Source organism: Pleurodeles waltl, chromosome 8 (assembly GCF_031143425.1).
Source record: "Pleurodeles waltl isolate 20211129_DDA chromosome 8, aPleWal1.hap1.20221129, whole genome shotgun sequence".
NCBI classification, from domain to species: Eukaryota; Metazoa; Chordata; class Amphibia; order Caudata; family Salamandridae; genus Pleurodeles; species Pleurodeles waltl.
Window position 1 is genome coordinate 417,170,589 of NC_090447.1, and position 20,515 is coordinate 417,191,103.

Here is a 20,515-nt window from a genome sequence, read left to right on the forward strand (position 1 = left end):
GAGTACATTTTCCGACTATCAAGAAGCAAGCAGCATCTTCAAATCAGAGGTCACATGTGGTATCTATTCCAGGACATATCCCTGCTTACACTGCAACAGCGCAGGGAATTTAAACCTACTATGGACCTCCTTTGATCATGCAACGTCTCGTATGGCTGGGAACATCCATTTGGACTTATATTCCACTGGGAGGGACAGCTACACCAACTTCAGACAGTCAAGGAAGCCTGACAGGTTTTGGAGATGGCAGAGGAAAATTCAAATGCTGAGGCCCGGGCCTCCGGGGAGGTGGCCCCAATGAGAACGAGCAGCTCAGCGGTAAAAACACAACAGACCATCATCCCAGTAGAGAGCACAGGAATGACAGGTGGTCCTGGACAGCATTACTTCAGGGAAGCGCCGCCCGCCAAGTTGTAACCGCTGTGCGGCCGCCAATGCGGCTGCACTCCCGCAGTGGCCATTTCGCCGGCCCAGCGGGGATGTGGGCCACAACATGGGAGCCGGCGGTGCTGCGGCCGTGCGACGGATGCAGTTGCACCCGTCGTGCTTTTCACTGTCTGCATAGCAGACAGTGAAAAGCCGCATGGGACCCCCAGGGGCCCTGCAACTCCCCGTACCGCCAGCCTTTTCCTGGTGGTTAAAACCACCAGGAAAAGGTTGGCGGTCGGGGAATCATAATCCCCTGGCCAGCGCTGCTAGCAGCGCTGCCCTGGCGGATTACTACCACCGGGTCCATTGTGGCGGAAAACCGCCGGTCCCGGCAGTGCGACCGCGGCGCTTCCACTGCGGTCGTAATGACCCAGGAAGCACCGCCAGCCTGTTGGTGGTGCTTCCGTCATTTTAGCCCTGGCGGTCATGTACCGCCAGGGTCAAAATGACCCCCAGTGTCTTCGCCGCGACTGTGCCCTGCGCCTAGAGTTAGCACTGTTACTCCCAAGACTCTTCAACTTGTTCGCTGTGACTAACTCCATTCTTGACAGTATGCTTGGCATGACCATAACAGTGATCCCGAAGCAGGGCAAAGACCCAGAGGACTGTGGGACCTATCAGTCCATTTGGCTCCTTAATATAGACACCAAACTGTTTACAAGCATTTTAGCATACCACCTTTACCCTTCTATAACAAGCAGGTTTCATTCCACATAGGCAATGTGGAGTCGTTATGAAACGTCTCCTGCATCTTATAGATAAGACACACAAATCGCAGCTGGAGGCATTGCTGTTATCTATTGACACTGAGAAAGAGTTTGACAGGGTCCACTGGTCATACCTTTGAGGTTTTGGCTGGTTTCGGCTTCGGCCCTAGACTAATGCGTTGGATAAAATGCATCTATAGGGAGCCTAGGGCCTCTGTCCGGGTGAACGGCATATCTTCTCCGCCTTTCCAGATTAGGCGTGGCACGAGGCAGGGATGCCCCCTCTACACACTCCTTTTTGACCTATATATGGAACCCCTGCCCAACACAAACATATGAATCCCAACATAACCGGTATCAATTTCCGGAGTGACCATCGTTTCAGCCTATACGCGGACGATGAGATACTAGCCCTGCCCAACCGGCTGGTCTCACTACCAGGCCTAACCACATCCCTGCAGGAGTTAGGGACTATCTCAGGACTTTGCTTCATGGGCCGGGTGGACTGTGAGGTTCAGAATTTGAGGTTTTTGCATATTCACTCAGAGCTCTGCTCCTGATTCCCCTTCCTTTGGTCTTCCTCCCACATCCCATATTTAGGCATCAAACTTGCTAGTGCCTCCTCCGAACCGTTCACAGACATTACACTGCCCTATCTAAGCTTGTGCTGGCAGACCTGGAGCAAATATAAGTTAACTTGGCTTGGCCAGGTAGCAGTGATTAAATTGAAATCCTACCTGGTGCTCTATATATACTTCAAACGATTCCCCTATCCCCCCAGCCAAGACACTAAAAACACTGCAATTCTCAAATTTATATGGAGCGGGAGGCCCCAGCGCTTATCAAGGCAGATTGCTTTTCTCTCTAAGAGACAGGGGGTACTGGCAGTTTTTTAATGCTTTACGAGATACTTCCAGGCAGCCCAATTACACTTACCAATAAAATGGAGCCCTTCATACACTGAAAAACATTGGTGCTTCATGGACCAAGCTATTGCTGAGTCCCACATATGAAAGAACCCTTGCACCCACACAAACATAGAACTAAAGGACTATATTCCTCCCCCATCACTAGCACAACGTTCCTGGTCTGGGACACAGTTGCTACTAAAGCCGGACTGACATCTTTCCCATCACCTCTGACGCCAATATGCGCTAACTCAGACTTCACCTCTGGCATGAATCCAGATAGCTTTCACAGATGGCACACTGGAGAATGCAAGAGAATAGGTAGTTTATTTGACGTAGATGGCATTATCCCTTTTGATTGCCTAAAGGAAGACTATAGGCTAACAGAGGCAGACAGACTGATAACTACAGGTTAGGCACTGGGTAGTCAAGCCCTCAGTCCAAATTCCTGCTGCAAGACATCTCACCATTTGAAAATGGATAACACTTAAACAAGATGGCAAGCGACTGGTATCTGAGATTTACACACACAGACACACACCTTACCACTAAGAGACAGGCCCCCAAAACCAAAGGGCAACGAAGATCGGAGTCTGAAATAGGGAGGGAGCTGTTGGATGCAGAATGGGGAGATATTTACTATAGGACCCACCACACCGCACACAGTGTAGCGGGCACTGAGACAGTGTACAAAATTGCTTTGTACTGTACAATACCCCAGCACTGATACACTCCGGGACCGTACCAAACCAACTACTTGCTGAGGAGGTTGTGGTAATGCAGGCACACTACTACACGTTTTATGATATTGCCTCAAGCTGCACGGATACTGGAAGGGCATTTTAGACGAAATAGACAAGGCATTCCAAACAGAGAGCCCTAGACTACTGACGTATACTGTGCTAGGCCTTTCTAACCCACTAACATTTCCTCTGCGCTCTCTAAAAGGTCGACAGATGGCTATGACCATCAATGTACTTCATCAGACTATCTTGTCACTTTGGGGCACAGACAGAATTCCCAATCACACATCCTGGCTTCATAAACTCTGGTACCTGCTGCGGACGGATAAGCTCTCACTTGCAGCAGAGCAACAGACTGCAGACTTTATGACCTTGTGGGCAACCTTCGTTCAGATTCTGTCTTCTGAGTTTAATGAAATCACATGCCCCACATACTTAAAAGTCTTACATTTACTAGGGTAGGGAGATGGAACGGCACTTCATGCCCAACATCACACCTCTCGTCACGGGGTAGAAGAGGGGAAATTGTAACTACTCTGATTAGGGCAAGGGGTGCTGATGGTAGGGGTGAGCCAGAATGGGTAAAAACAGAGAAGGGGATTTCTTCTTGTTTGTGTTATTGTACTGTATCATCAGTTATTTTACAGCTTGCATCATGAATAATTACGCTGCCGGCCTCTGGGTTGTGGCATCAAAGCTTTGTCATACATTCCCTACGTGCTACTTCCGCTGCCGGCCTGAAAGGTTGTAGGCATACAGCTGTGTTTCTGTGGTTTTCTTTTAAATCTATAATAAATAGAATTGCATGAAAGTACACTGTTTATATTGGCAATACATTTTACAGTAGGTGCTCTGCGCTCATGTGAACAGACCGTGAATAATGCCAAAAAGGTCTTGAAGTGTGTGTACAATAAAGAAGACAATGAAACAATATTGAGTTTTATAACTGTCTGAGCAATCCTCAGGTCCAAGAATTAAACAAAAACAACAGACCATTAATGTAATGTTCATACTGCTACAGTCTACAGCCGTTTACCCTGTCATTTAAGCGCCATCATCAGGACTAACAATGTGATGCAAGAGCAGTTGATGTAAGGGGTATTCAATGACTCCAGTGAATAGCTGTTTAAAGAAAGTCTTGTGTCAAGGAGGCGTAGAAAATACAACTAGGGTCTTAAAGAGATTCAAGGATCACTGAAGTAAAGCAGTTTGTCGTTTTTAGTGGGAATACCCTTACCACTCTCAAAAGGAACCTCTTGCATCATACATACGTTGTTAGCCCTGATGACCCTTTAATGATGCAGGGTTCAAATGCCATTGAATGCGGCAAGGTCAATATTACAATAAGGGGGAAACAATTTGCACTAAATTCTTTTTAAAATCTCTGCTAGGCAGTTTGCCAGTATTTTGTAATAAAGTTGTGAAATGTATATATATATATATATATATATATATATATATATGTATATATATATACACACACACATATATATATATATATATATATATACATATACATATACATATATACATATACACATATACACGCACACCCACACACAGATATAAACATATAGATCATACATATCAATACAATGAGGTCATTTGGATGAGCTCTGTTCTGTCATTAGTTTAAGTGCCATTTTCACTCTGCTTCCATCCAGGAGAGCGAACTGCATTGGGTGAGAGTTCAATTCACACCAATCACTGGCTCTGTTGTCCTGTCAATGATGGCCATTTTCTGATCACATGTACATACACCTAAAAATGAATGTTTCAGCATCTGGGCAGACTGACAATCCTTTTATAGTTCCTTTTCTTTCTTTGCTTCTCCTTTGTTTAAAATGTTTCTTCAGATTATACAACAGCTCTCAAGGCAGTGCTTATGGGTCGCTTGCTTTCTGCTCATTTCATATACACTGTGTTGTATCCATGTGGGCTATTCCTCTGAATCAACAGACTATTATGGAGTGTGTTTGTGGTTGTGTCATAGGGTGAATGTAAGAATGAGTCAGTGGATGGATGAATAGATGCACGAGTGCAAAATGAGTGAAAGCATGTCTGATGACTTATTGACCGTCTAAACCCATCCATGACACAAAATACACAATTATTCATAAGGCAGACTTATTGGCATTGCCAGTGCTTGCACTTAAGTGTGATATACTCCAAAGTCCAATCAACGTGAACAACAGTTAAGTTAAAATCATAGGTCATTTCTTGTCCCCACAAAAGTGGCAGATCTGTCTCTAAGAATAAACCCTCTAGGGTTCAGTGGGCCAAGTAGATAGTTTCTGGTGCTGTGTCCAATCAACCCACATTTAGGGGGCAGGGACTCTGTCCCATCCCTCAGGTGACATTTGGCACATCAGAACTGGTTTCAAACCCCAGCACCATTGGATTGATCTACTGAAAGCATTTAGAACCACCCAACACCACAACCGCTGCATCTTTTGTAGTGCTTTTGACAGACAGTTGGACACTCCTTTGGCATGATATATTCTTTTAATCAGTTTTTTCTGCAATCAAATGGCCAACTTCCATTCCAAATGTCCATCCACAGCAGCATTAACTGCACAGGTTGAACTTCTGCGCAGCACAGCGGAAAACCTAATCCACTGTGCCTGCTTACCCACACAAAGTACTTCAGTACTCATTTCCAGACTGGGAAACTCTTCTCGGCAGTCTTGAGGTGATCTTAGAAGGCAGAATTTGGACCAAAAAATTATCTGTTTTCAAATCGTCATTGAGAGTATATGAAAGAAGGGTCCATATCCTTCCCTTGAGCTGCCAGATGGATAAGACACTAGTGTGATAGACCTACTTGCTTTGTTTTAACACTGTTGCCATGGTTACACTGAACGACATAGTTCATCATCATTATTGTTCAAAAGGGTTAAGATGACTTAAATTAGGGACAGGGTAAGTTTTAAAACGAGACTTACATACAGCAGCCTTTGTGTAGCAGTCCTTCAAGCTGCACCATGAAAGTAATGGCGTATTTTAAGAGTGTCCTTTCAGAGCCTAAGGGGTTTTAGCAAAATTAATTGAAAATGAACTATTTGACACAATTTTTTCAAAAAGTCCTCCTCCACCAAAGTCTACATGAGGAAGGTGGGACCGATCGCTGGTAATCCAAACTTGGGCTTTGTCCATGTAGGGAGCGCATGATGCCAGTGAGTCAAGTTTGTGTCAGGAAAGAAGGAAATCAGGGCCACCGATGGGGGAGATTGACAACAGCCACCTATTAAAATATGTTTGTTTATTCACTTTTCTAAAACAGTAATTAAGCATAGAGTATCCCCACTCTCAAACCTTCAAAAATGGTCCACTACTCCCAGAAAAACAATGTGCAGGGACTACTCCCTCCCACACAATCACTAGCAAGGACCTGCTCTAGCCACTAGGAGGTTTCTCTTCAGACATCTTGCCCACCACACCCTCACATGGCCTTGAGGGTGCAGGTGTGTCCACCATGCCCCCTTATGAAGCCCTTTATTGTTTTCCATGAGTCATGTATTAGCTGCCACAACATATGCTCCATGTTGTGGCCAGCCAATCGGCCCCATCACCTTCAAATGGGCCAATAAGAGTATCGCAATACTAAACTTCCAGATACATTTAACTTTTTATCAGCGTTAGCCCCCTTCATGCCCACCACGAGCACCTTTGCAAATGCTAATTCCTTCAAAACAGTTGTCACCAATGAATTTACAGCAGACAACAAAATACACTTCGCCAGATTTGTTGTAAATATGCTACTTTTTTTCCTGTATCAAATAGCAAAGTTTCATAAAAGATTTAAAATGGCAAACTGCACTTTTGAGATCCCCAAACTTTTTCTGGACTCCTACTTGACAGATCACTGTGAAACTTTCCACGACGAAGGCAAAGTGAATTAACTTTTTTGGGGAAAGTTTCATGTTTCATGCAGATTCTACAAAAAGAGTTACTAAAAGAAAAAAATATGCCTTTCCTATGAAAACTTTGAACTAACTAGAACATTGGAGCTTGCGGCTAATGTAAGAGATATTTATGTGCTAAATGAAGAATGGCTACAGGCCAGTGAATACACTAGAGAAGTATGCCCATTATTCTCTTTCGTTTCTGAAGACAACATCATTTCTTACTTTATCTATATTCTGCGAGTTTTATCTTTTACACTCTTTCTTCTTTTCTCTAGTTCATAGACAAAGTGTTTGTTTTTGAGATCCATAACAACAAGATTACACAGACAGATTTATTGTACCACGCAAATTACTGATTCCGTATCAAATTGAAACTACTCTAGTACAAGATATGTCTCTGTGTGACTTAAAAGAATTTCAATTATTATCAGACACGAAATCGGTCTGCTTTTGCTTTGTTCCTGCGAGAGAAGGAGAGAGAGAATGAAAAACTGCTCACTCTAAAGAAGTTACAAGCTCAACGTGAAATGTGACCAATGCAGCTAGAAAAGGAAATTAATTTCTACCAAACAAAGGATAAACCCAAATGAAAAAAGATAACGGGAAATGAGTCTGATATTCCAACGAGTATTCATAGTAAAATCGTAAGAAGAGCAATTCCAGTGGCAATGATTGTCTGGGATCTTACACCCTCGCTCGCCAACCACGGCTGTTTTAAAACTCTCTTTCAGTGATGATTAGGGTAGGGAAGGAGATATGTGGCAAGAGATGTAGCGATTGAGTGAGACTGGAGGGGTAAGAGAGGAAACAGAATAAATAAATTGAGCAAGTTGGTCTGTAACTGTTGGCACTTATTTTAAGGTCCTTTCTGGGAAATTACAATTGTCTTAAGAGCAACATTGTATTCACTCAAACAAAAGCAAATACAGCGACTCCAAACACCCAGGGCAATATACAGATGACAAAAGGAGCAGAGTCTGCTCCTGTTTCTAATCCTCCACCTCCCTGGGCATTGTTATTCTTGGGCAGTAAGGCAGGTGCAGCAGAGTACTCTATATTAACTTCAGTGTGATCTGTTCGCCCCGAAACACAGCACATTCTGCTAGTGCTCTCCTTGGGCGCACCAGGCCCCTTAATTATCCCACAACTCCACCAAAGTGAAAGAAGTTGTGGCACTTGAGAGATTCCTTAAAATTCTATTTTTTTTAAAGTGTAGGTTTAATCACAAAGCCAAAGCATACTGTCCAGGTTTCATCACGGCTGACAAGTACGTTTTCAGTTTTTATTTAAAAACATTGAGTACAATCCATAGCTCTGAACATTGTGGGTTATGTAGTTTTTCTATAGTGCGTTTTTGATATTTTTATCATTTATTTAAAAACATAACATGTTCTTAGGGTCTGCCATGCTAATTTGGGTGAAAATAGGCGCAGGGGTAAGAAACGTTAAGCAGGGGTCAAACAAAGAAGCAATTTCCCATTTTGGTTTTAATTTTTCTCACACCTACAGCCAAACCTGCTTAATAGATTTAGTCCAGGGAAGACATTTTACTCACTTTCATTTTAAAAGCTGTATTCTGTTTAACATTTAATTTTAACACAAATTGCAGTAAAAGCTTGGGCCTATAATTCTTTTTTTAAGTTTCAGTTTAAGAAAAGTATAAAAACAATACCATAAAATGTTTAAAAGGCCACATGCAGTCTTTAGAGGGTGATGATTTCCTAATACAGACTACATCCCATATAACTGAGATAATACGAAGAATATTTACAGGTTTTTCGATGACAAGTTAAAACAATATGCCGTAAATTCCACACTTCATAATCAGGCAAATATTATTAAACGAAAATATATATATCCATTACATGTATTTCTAAGTACAATAGAGACATAGAAAACATACAACTATATATACAGAGCTTAAAAGGTAATACTTTCTCGAATACTACATGCACCCCATATTAATGAAGCAGTGCTAAAACAAAAGTTCATCTGTGTGGGTACATATACATTTTAAAGCAGCCTTATGATCCCTGATATTATTTGCAACGAAGAATGCAACAAAGAATGGTTTCAGGTAGTATCTCTGCAGCCCATCATAGACCTTGCAGAAGGGGACGAAGTGCTTGGTGCAGTGTTTGGAAATGCCATCACACGGACACAAAATCCTGTCATTGGGTCGCTGCCTCATAACTGGAAAAACAACAAAAAATGTAGTACCCCTAGTTGCAACCTGGTTAAGACAAATTGATGCTGGGTGCATGTAACCATAGGCTAATAAGATTGGAAACCTTCCTAAGAGGGATTTGACATGTATAATACAACCATAGTTTAAGTACACTCTTTAAGCATTCTCTTGTCTGACCTAATACTGAATTACAAGGTTTTTAGTTCCTTCTTATGTAGTGCCAACACACTGTGTGGGGATGTGATTATAGGTGGACAAGGCAAGTCCTTAATGGTGTCAATAATATGTACTAGCCGGGAGTATTAGAGGCATCATCAAGGGCTAAGCAGTCCATAATGATAGATCTTGTAAAGGAAATTTCAGATTTAGCCCAGACTGATCGCCATAACAAAATTGGTTTCAATCTAAGTAAATCTTCTAGATGGATTAACTTGGCCTCTCTACGAATAATATATGTCGGGGTGGAAGAAAGGGTACTTGGCAATTGTTAGACTTTTCATCCTTGGCGTGGTCTCCCTTAACTTTTTGCCTCTGTTCCCCAGGTTGTTGATGTGTGCTGGACTCTGATTTTACTGTTTTTGTTACTCTGGGCACTTTACCACTGCTAACCAGTGCTAAAGTGCAAATGCTCCTTTACAAAATGTGTATGTGATTGGTTTATCCGTGATTGGCATATTTGATTTACCAGTAAGTCCCTAGTAAAGTGCACTAGAGGTGCCAGGGCCTGTAAATCAAATGCTACTAGTGGGCCTGCAGCACTGGTTGTGCCACCCATATAAGTAGCTCTGTAATCATGTCTCAGACCTGCCACTGCTGTGTCTGTGTGTGCAGTTTTTACTGTAAATTCGACTTGACAAGTGTACCCACTTGCCAGGCCTAAACCTTTCCTTTTCTTACATGTAAGGCACCCCTAAGGTAGGCCCTAGGTAGCCCCAAGGGCAGGGTGCAGTGTATGGTTAAGGTAGGACATATAGTAATGTGTTTTATATGTCCTGACAGTGAAATATTGCTAAATTCTATTTCACCTTTGCAAGGCCTGTCCCTCTCATAGGTTAACATGGGGGCTACCTTTAAATCTGATTAAAGTGTAGATTCCCTTTGGGAGCGGATGGACATGTGGAGTTTGGGGTCTCCGAGCTCACAATTTAAAAATACATCTTTTAGTAAAGTTGATTTAAAGATTGTGTGTTTGAAAATGCCACTTTTAGAAAGTGAGCATTTTCTTGCTTATACCATTTCTGTGACTCTGCCTGTTTGTGGATTCCCTGTCTGGGTCAGTTTGGCAGTTGGGTTGGTTGCACCTCACACTAGACAGTGACACACAGGGAGCTGGGGTGTAGCCTGCATATCCTGATGAGCCATCTGTGCTAGGAGGGAGGGGAGGAGTGGTCATTCACACCTGAAAGGGCTGTGCCTGCCCTCACACAATGCAGTCTCCAACCCCCTGGTGAGTGTCTGGGGCCTGACCTGGGCAAGGCAGGATTTCACATTCAAAAGAGACTTTACTTTGAAGTAGGCCTACTTCAAAGGAGAAACTGGGTATAAGAAGGGCACCCAAAACCACAGACTTTAGAAACACTTCTGGAACCAAGAGGAACCTCTGCCTGGAGAAGAGCTGAGGAAGAAGAGCTGCCCTGCCTGTGACTGTGCTTTGTGGAGCTATCCTGCAGTTGCTGCTTCTGCCAGAGTAAGAGGGCAAAGACTGGACTTTGTGTGCCTTCCATCTTGAGAAGAAATCTCCAAGGGCTTGATTTAGAGCTTGCCTCCTGTTGTTTGAAGTCTCAGGGACAGCAAAGACTTCTCTCTGCCAGCACCTGGAGTCACTGGAGAGACTCCTACTCTGCCCCGTGGTGCCCATCCAGTTCCTGGGACCCTGAAAGGAGAAGCTGGCAGCCTAAAGACAAGAAAATCCATGCACATGCGGGGAAAAGATTGACGCAAACCCGATCTGCGGCTGAAAAAACGACGCGCCGGTGGCCCTGCCGCTAAGAAACTACCCTCGCAGGAAACGCGACTGAAAAATCGACGCACTGAGCAGGAGAAACGACGTGCAGCATTGCTGACTGAGGCTGGGAGATCACAACCTGCGCTGCGGGATTTTCGGATCATCGTGCGGCTGGATTTTTGACTCAAGTACCGCCGTGCGGAGTTATTTTTGACGCACACCCACCCAAGCGGGGTTATTTTTGACGCACACCAGGTACATTTTCACTCTAGCAGCGCTAGTGTGTTTTTAAAACTACTTAAAGACTCTTTTTGATTTTTAATTGATGACTTGTGTATGGTGGATTTTTGTCGTTTTGGTCTTGTTTTGTTTAGATAAAAATTTCCTATTTTTCTAAACCTGTGTTGTGTCATTTTGTAGTGTTTTCATTAAGTTACTGTGTGTGTTGGTACAAATACTTTACACCTTGCACTCTGAAGTTAAGCCTACTGCTCTGCCAAGCTACCAAGGGGATAAGCAGGGGTTAGCTGAGGGTGATTCTCTTTTACCCGGACTAGAGTGAGGGTCCTTGCTTGAACAGTGGGTAACCTGACTGTCAACCAAAGACCCCATTTCTAACAGCAATGAAGTCAACAAAACTGTCCGTCAACCTTTCCAGACCGACGGCAGTTCTTGACATCAATACAGCGACGCTGGCATATAAAATAACGGGTACGGAACGACCAGCAATTATTAGGCACATCAGCCTGCAGAGCCCTAAGGGTGTCATCAACCCCATTAATGTAGATGGGAAACATTAATGGGGCCAAAACACAACCCTGTCTAATTCATTTCTTTATTCTAAAGGATTAGGTACATTCTCCATTTAGTCCAAAGCATACCTTAGCCATCAGTTTCTCATGTTATTTCATTAGAAAATTAACAAGGTTCCCTGGCACCCGTGTGCCAAATTTAGCCATCATGTGTTTCCCTACAATCAGGTTTATATTAACGCACTGTTTAATTGTGCCCAGCCCTCTTTTAAATCCATACTGTACTTCTATAAGAATGGAATTATCTATGGCTCACGGATCCAGCCTTTGCAAGAGAACTCTACCCATCAGTTTGACAGAAGAGTCCAAAAGTGAGATTGGACGATAGCACTTAGGGTCAGATCTATTCCCTTTTTTTATATATGGGTACTATTATAGATTCATCCCAGCTAGAAGGGATTATGTGCTTGGCGGCTGCATTAAGCATGCAGGTCAGAATTGGGCTCCAGAGTTCACCCATGCCTTGTAGGTTCAACCAGGGCACCATCTGGCCCGAGCGCTTTGTTGCCTGTACTATGATCTAAACTAAGAAGTACCTCATCTAATGTCACTTCCAGTTGGCTGCTACAAATTTGAAAGTCAATTCTACCTGCATCGTCCATCAATGTACCAAAAACATCTTAAAAATGCTCAACGCATACATGTGGCAATATGTGTGAAGTGATTTCAGGAGCTGAATTCTCTTAGAAAAGGGGCATTAATGGTCTTCCAAAACAAAATGGCATCATTAGCCTTGGATGCCTGGACCACATTAGACCAAGATCGTACCCTGTGGTCCCTTTTTCTATATAATGCTAAATCATAGTACTTCCTAAGACGCCTTATGGCATTGGGGGTCACTGGATAGACACTAATGTAGTCCACAATGATTTTGTGGCCCTAGAACATGAGTGATCAAACCAGCCTAATTCCTGAGGCTGCCATGGTCTAATCTATGGGTCTAAATGGCGTTAATTGATCCAGTAATTAACTTAAATGCCTCTCCCAACCTTATGATGTCCACCTTATCACTTGAACAATAACAACATTCTGCTGCATTAATGTTTAACAGCCTTTGCGATACTACCAAGGGATTTACCCTCATCCACTTGATCCACACACCATTAGGCCTAGCAGTATCTATATTCGTAATTGTTTTGCTTACTCCTTACCTTCAAAGGGTTATGATTACTTGCTACATTTGCTGTTATCTTATGGGCAAGGACAAGGCTCCTAGAAGAATAGGAGACCAATATAGGGTGAATTGCCATGTGGGAACCTCTACCAATAAAAGAAGAGATCTGGATGTTATCAACTTCGGTATTAGGCTCTAATATTAATAGGTCAGATATAGAAATTAGAGCGTTGAGGGCACACCCATAGGTGGAATGTGAAAAATGGGAGGCCACCTCACCATCTGGATTGATAATGCCACACACAAATTTTGCTGGAACAATACAACTCTGTATATTGAAGTCCCCAGTCCATAAGCTAAATATATTAAGAAGGCAAGAGTGCGTCTAGGTCAACCTCTAAGGCTGCAACAACCGAACATGGGGTTGAGTCAAATATATCATTACAGAACTTCATGATATTACTTACCCTTAAAAGACAGCCATACAAACTGGTAGTAGGGTAAGGCAAGAAACTACCTCCTAATAACCACAGACAAAGTATTTGAAATAAAAATGTGAAGACTGCCCTTTGAGCAGCCTAATAATGGTGTAATGCAGGTGTAAAAACAGTGGCAAATCCTTCCACAAAGGAAGGGTGTACATTCCAGGTTTCGTGGAGACAACTCAATTGGAACATAATAGTAATATGAACCCAATCTGGGGCAAGTAATTTGTTTTTAAGACCAGCTATGCTCCATGCAAAAAAGGAGTGTTCTTTGTGGCTTACTAAAGATGGCAATAAGGGTGCAGTGGTTTGGCTGAAACATTGTAGAGAGTTTCCGGCACTGCTAATCTGTCTCTTGTATACTGCGTAAGGCCTCAAACCTTTTAGCTGTAGGAATGAAGAACTGACAACCAGACATAAGGGGCTGAACAAAAAGGGGGACAGAATAGAGGGCACCTGGTACCATACAGCTATGTTGTAGTTGGTGATCAATATATCCTAGGAATAGAATGATACTACCAGGATATGTGTAAGGCATTGGGGCTCTTGATAAACATCCTGGGGATACAGGACAGATTTTAACATTTATTATAACACCAGTGCCCCTTTATCATTTTCCTAGTGGGTCCAATCCACCCAACCCTTCTTGTCATGGTTATTTGGTCGGCTCTCTCATTATAGAAAATTGACTTAGACTGTGACCAATAGAGGACCTTGTTCCTTGGTGGGTCTGATGTCTCAGTGGTACCTGTGGACAAAGGGGGGCATTTGTTATAAATGCCACGTAAGGAAAGCAAGCAGGGGCTAAATTAATGTTTATTATTACAGAATTGCTTTCCACTTTTCCTATACTGATGTTACCTCCTGCCAGTAGCCCAGATGGACAAATTATCAAGAATGCCAATCAAGTTATTTATTCTAGGCTCATCTACGTGAGTATGAAGGGAGTCATTTGCTGGTCCTAAGGCCAAAACATGGGGGCATCCTTTACTTGTCAGGTAGGCCCTTCCATAATCGCAATCGTATCAGAAGAATTTAACTGATTAAAAAAAAAAAAAAAGATTACAACTACATCAGCAAGAATCATGTTCAATTCTATTACAATTGATTGCAGGGTCATCCTGGTTATGTAATACAGATTTGTGTACAAGTTGGTTTGAGTTATTGCACCATTAGCCAAACTATGCTTTGCTTTAATATGATTCAGGTGTCTTTCCATCACCCCAAACAATTCATGAATGGGCAATAACAAACGTTCCAGGATTCCTTTTAAACTAGACAGCAAACTTTCCTGGGACAACTCCATCTCAGTCGGTATTTCTTTGTCAGGGACAGTATTGCTAATTTGTGTAGCAAAGTGAATTATTTTCATTACTTGTCGTCCTTTTCATTTGGCTGGTGGAGCACTATTGCTTGGGGAGGGTAAAAGGGTGCTATTACATCCTTCCACCCCTATTGGAGAAGTGTACCTCGCTGTCGTCTCCTGCACTGATAATATGCATTAGGCTATTGATCCCAGGGCAGTATCTGTATCAGGCTAGACTAAAGCCTCTGGATTTAACAATACCTCTGAGGTAGCAGCTATAGTAGCCGTTAAACAATGCTCAACCTGTTCAATCTCTTTATTAGGAGCCCCCACTGCACGTTTAACATATCCATCCAACAATGCTGTATTTTGGCCAGTTTTGGCAGAAACAGAAGCTTTACGTTTATGCATGTTGCACGGCCAAATAGTCCCAGAAAAGGAGTTACTTCATAAGTACATTACTCCAATAATCAGTCAGTTATCAGTTATTTATTAGCCTTTCATCCAATGTACATACCAATGAGTGGAAGGCTCCACTAATAACAATGACCGTTCCAATAAGCCAATGCCGAACAAGAAGTACTAATCCCAGCTAGCTGGAGGAAGGTAAGTGCAGGATTATAAACCAGAGTCGACTAGGAGAGTGACAGATTTTATAACAATACCAGCATATATAATAAAGATGTCACCTCCGTCCACATGTTCTCTTATAGATCAGGGTCCCTTCAAAACAATTGCTATAGATACAGTTGGCCCTCCACTACAGGGAACAAGGATTCTAGGCTTCGTCACTGATGATTCAATCATCAATAGAAGTTTATTTGATCCAGGTCCTCAAATCCAGAGGGGGGGGGGGGGGATTTCCTGGCCACTGACAGACACAAGATGGGCATGGGCTTGGCCCACACGTGTCCTGCGCAGAGGGAGTTGTTAACATGCTATATAGTGCAAGGCAGATGGCAGGTGAAACAGGTTACAAGGGCCGCCTTCCTGGAGCCCTGTACAACACTCTGGGACATGCACTGCCACCGCTTTCTGGCTGACCAATTGAAATGCACACAAAGTGTGCTTTTGAAGGTTTAGTGTAAATCCATTCAACAGTTTTTGAGCTACTACAGTGTAAAAAGAAGTTGGCAAATGGGCTTCAAAGGGCTAACTAAATATCTGCCATTGTAACCTGAGAGCCATGACTTGAGATTACGATCAATTACATTTTGAAGTTTTTGAGTAATGTGAGTGGCAGGAAAGACTATAAATTTATTTCAATGTTTATTGGCAGTCTTCAAACTCTCAAAAATGATTTGAGAGTCACACAAGCAGCCATTTTAGGTGTTGGAATATACTGTACTTTTGTGGTTGACTTTCGAATAACTTGACTTGAGGGTTTCATGCTGATCAAAATACCCAAAGCAAACTTTTACAAGTGTCTGAACACAAGCAAAGACCAAGGGTCTGATTACGAGCACAGCAGTCCTGGGACCGATGTACCCACGGTGGCAGTCCGAATGCCGCATCCTCAGCAGTCTGACTGCCAGATTATGAGGATGGCAGTCGGACCACCACAAAACCACCACGACCACAAGGATCACATATCCTGTGGTTGTGGTGGTGCAGTAAGCCATGGTCAATCACAATATGCCTTTCTGCCAACCTTTTTATGGTGGGGACAACACCTTGAAAAGGTCAGCAGAAAGGCAAAGAAGGAGCCACACGGGCACCCCTTCACCACCCATGCCCATGTCATGGGCAGTGCAGTAGCCCCCTTGTCTGCAAAATTGAATGCACACGGTCTGCAATGGCAACAGTGCTGATTCTGACTGTGCTGGCTCCCTTAGAAGTGAAACCAATGCACCGTCCAGCACCACAGGATCATCATAATATGGCAGTCAGGAGGCTGCCAGCTTGGTGGCATCCTCTCGACTGCTGTATCAGTATTCCAAATGTCAGACCACCAAAATCATAATAGGGCCCCAAGTCCCTGTGCCAAGCCCTCCTGCCTGTATACTGTGGGTAGGCTACAAGCAGGGAAAGTGCACAGGCCTGGCTGCAGGCAAGGCCCTGAATGCAACACAGGTTGCGCACAGTGTGGTAGTAAGGCACCAGGCCTGGCCACAGGCATGTCCTTTTGCCAAACCCCACCACTGCACATAAAGGCCATGCACAGTAGGGGCTGGCTGATGGGCGAGGTTAGGGCAGAGGGCTTGGCTGGACACTTACTGATAGTATAGACATGGAGAAACAGTGTAATATGCTATTTATTACCCTTGCTAAGTGTGAGATAGGTCCAGACCTCACAAGGAACAATGCCTCAAGTGGACTATGCCTATTGCTCTCCATCAGAAATTCTAATAAATAGCATTTTTTTCAAAGGTCTGCCAGGCTGTTTTTTCCAAGTGCGCAAGTTCGAAACAAAGGCACTTAACCTGAACCCCAGCAGAAGGGGGTTTAAACCATGCAGTAAGATAGGTCTAATTAAGAAGGCCGGGTTAGTAAGGGGTCCACTGCATACCTTTGTAAAGCAATACAAGCATATTAGCTGCGTGACCTAACAAAGAAGTTCACCTTCTAACTACACTTAAAAGTGTGACTTGAAATTAATTAGTACAATTCCCACAAACAATTTGCCTTATTGGGTCACATTTATTTTTAATGTTATGGGACATTACATAAATCTGTACTTAATCTTAATTAGCACTGGACATTGATGAGATTTTTTTATCTTCTGATAACTTTGGGACTGTCGGACTAATCTTTATATTGTTTGGTAGACAAATAGCACATTCAGTTTGGTTCTCCTGTGTCACGTTTCTTGCAGTTCTAGCAAGGGGAGGGGGTGACGTTCAAGGTGGGGTTAAAAAAGTGTTTTGTTTTAGGTCTCACAGGAATTGTCAGATTGAGTTTCAAATCAGCCATATCACACCTTAGAGGTCGAGGACCTTATACCCGTGACACTTCCTCCATGACCAATCGATCCATGGATTTCTGCAGGGAGTAAACTGAGTCCAGCCTTGAGCTGAACGTTAGGTCCATCGCTTCGTTCAAGCGCTACAGAAATCACTTAAATCCATGCCCAAAGGAAGACCATGGCATTTTTTTTTTTTTTTTTAGAAGAAAAGGGCACGACAGAAGGAACTTGTTAGGTTGAAATAATTCCTCTACGGCTCAAAATGGAATGTTAATCAGACAAGCAGCGGTGTACCCTGAGAGCAATTAAGGTGCACAATACCGAGCTCAAACATCGCTATGTCAAAATTGTGAAAAGAATCTCGCTGGCATCGTAGAAGCTAATAAGCAAAAGTAAATACAGAGCTGGCAGCTTCTATTCTTGCTTAGAACAGGTGAAGATAAACACGTCACAATGAGGTAGGGGTTAGGCGCACAGAGGGCACGGTGAGAATTGTGATAACATATGCATAGTATTAGGCAAACTTACATGCAGCCAGTATAACCGGTGCAAAATAAGGATTAACATAGTTTCTTCATGACCTACTGATGGAATTGCTTAGCCAAGCTGAAATAGTTGCTAGAAGAAAGACTCTCCGTTGAGGAACTCCCACCTCCGTGGAAGAGCTCGAAACTGGATAACCTGGAACAAATGAGCTCCCTTTGGCATTCTCTAAACAAAACTAACCAAGCAAATGACATGCATGAATCTGCGGATGTAAACTCACAACAGCAAGACCTAAGGAACAATATGACCACTGTCACTCCAAAGGTTGGATCCCTATAAGATTTATGTGCTTCTTACAGGCCAATCTTTCTGAATAGGGTCCAGAGTCTAGGGTATTCACCAAAGTCCTAGTGAATAGGCTACTTTGGGTCGTCGAGTCTGTAATAATTTGAGTTTATTAGTTGAGAGAAGTGAAAGCCCCAATCAGGCAACAACCACAATCCTTGCCAAGGTGAACCACAAAAGTCACTAACTTAACCTGCTTCTCAACCCTATGGTGGCTTGGCAGAAATGCAGTCAGGCCTAACTTAGAGGAAATGTGTAAAGTGTTTATGCAGCACACAAACAGTAAAAGTTAACACACAACACAAGAATAATCCCCCCCAAAATTTAGAAGAGTAGATTACATGTTTTAATACATACAATGACAAGAGTTCTGTTCATGGTTGAGGAGACCGCAAGGAAGAAGATTTCGGCTCGAAGAGTGAGTTGTGTGACAGATGGTTGTTACTGTATTGTGAAGAGCCGGTCGTCACAGGAGTCTCGGGTTGGTTGTAGTCAGTCTGCTGTTGCTGTAGCACAGGTCTCGCATTGCCTTTCATTTCAGACAGTCCTGGTCATCGTTAGAGCAAGTCTCACCGGAACTATGCATTGGCAGTTGTCGCAGGTGGGAGAGTTTCAGCATAAACTGACTCATTCACGGTCACAAGGAGCCTAAACTTTAGGATCCTCACCTGTTCTTCTTGAAGGAGCTTCCACTGATGCCAGCCTACGGTCCAGGACCTTTGGGCACCTCTTGTGTGTCCCCATAGCTCACACAGGATGTCAGCCAACTGACCTTCGGAGTCACACTGGGTAGCCTGGGATCAAGGCAGGTCCAGTCTTTCCTTCTTCAGATAGCGCAGCTGCCCCTCAAGCAGCATGGCATTCTTCTTGCAGTAGGATAATCCTTCTTTTGAATTTTCCACAAGTTCAGGAATGTTCTGAAGGTTCTATTTTTATACTTGGTGCCAGCCTTTGTGAAATTCCCTGGCCGACCCCCAAAACTGGTTCTGATCAGTTCTTCCCCTGGTCCAGGCTCCAAACTGTCTAGGATGACAAAAGGAAGGGCAGGACTGGGATCACTTTGAAGTGTAACTGAAGATGAGTACAGCACCTCCCTAGCTGTCCTGTCAGGATAACTCATCCTGTCCACACCTAATTCCTCTTTGTCACACAGTCTGAAAAAAAATACACAATGCCCAACAGCAAAGCTATTCACAAACATGTGACCCACTGGTAGAAAGGCACAGTTGGTTGGGACAAAAAAAAATGTCAACTTTCTAAAAGTGGCATTTTAAGAATTGTGACTTATAGGTAAAACACAAGTTTATTAGTTAATTAAAACCATAAAACTTTCCTTCCACATAAACATTTAACAGAACAATTTTAGTGCAAAAAGGCAATTACAGTTCTTTAGCTTTAGGTGAAGTGGTTAGTGAGTTTTTCTTCTATATACAGATTTTAAGAAAGGAACATACTGGTGCTATGAGTATTAATAATGAGACAACAGAACAATCTTTTTTTTTTAATGTAAAATGAATACAACGCCGGATAAAATCCTATGTTTAAAATGAAAAGCTATATGAGATCGTTCCCCCGAGATATTTAACGAAAACAGTGGCAGACAACTGAGACATTGGTAAAAATAAGAAAGTGGGGGGAGGCCTTCCATCAATTTTATCTACCCCTACTTACGTCTGATTGTTGAAGCCGGACTTCATCATGACACGAGCTAAGCAACTCTGTGAACTACATAGGAGCCTTCCCTTCTTTAGGATATACGAAGCAGATTATATGAATTTCGCTATCGTTTCCGCCCTCCCTCTATCTGGACATTTCGAGAGGTCGTGGTTTTATGAGTGAAAATTTCCAGAAATTGAACCAGCCTAATGTTCAATATAGTATTTTGAGGGTTAAAGGCTGCAATTAGTGCTTGTCTGCAGGATTTAATTCTTAAGACGTTAAATTCTTTTTTCAGCAAGAGTCTCCTTTCAGCCGCCAGGGCTGGACAAATGCAGACCACATGCATCAGGTTTTCATCTGCTAGATGGCAGAGACGGCACTCCTGGGAGTCTGCTTGCCGCTCCTTCATCCATTTTGGCATGAGGTCTAAGGTAGGGACCTCACCCAGCCTAAGTCTGAGAAAGGATTGCTTGATTTTCCGTGAGTACGGGCCCGCCATAAGTGGTGATTCTTTAAATGTTTTGTAGGAGTTAAGGATCAACCAACTATGTCCCCTTTGGGACAATGAGGTCTTG

At 43.1% G+C, this 20,515-nt stretch overlaps 1 protein-coding gene across 1 annotated transcript in view; it reads right to left on the minus strand.

Annotated features, from left to right (window-relative positions):
* OCA2 (OCA2 melanosomal transmembrane protein) overlaps window positions 1-20,515 on the minus strand; it is an 866,379-nt gene that overhangs the window by 303,384 nt on the left and 542,480 nt on the right. The gene's annotated exons all lie outside the window — the stretch shown is intronic.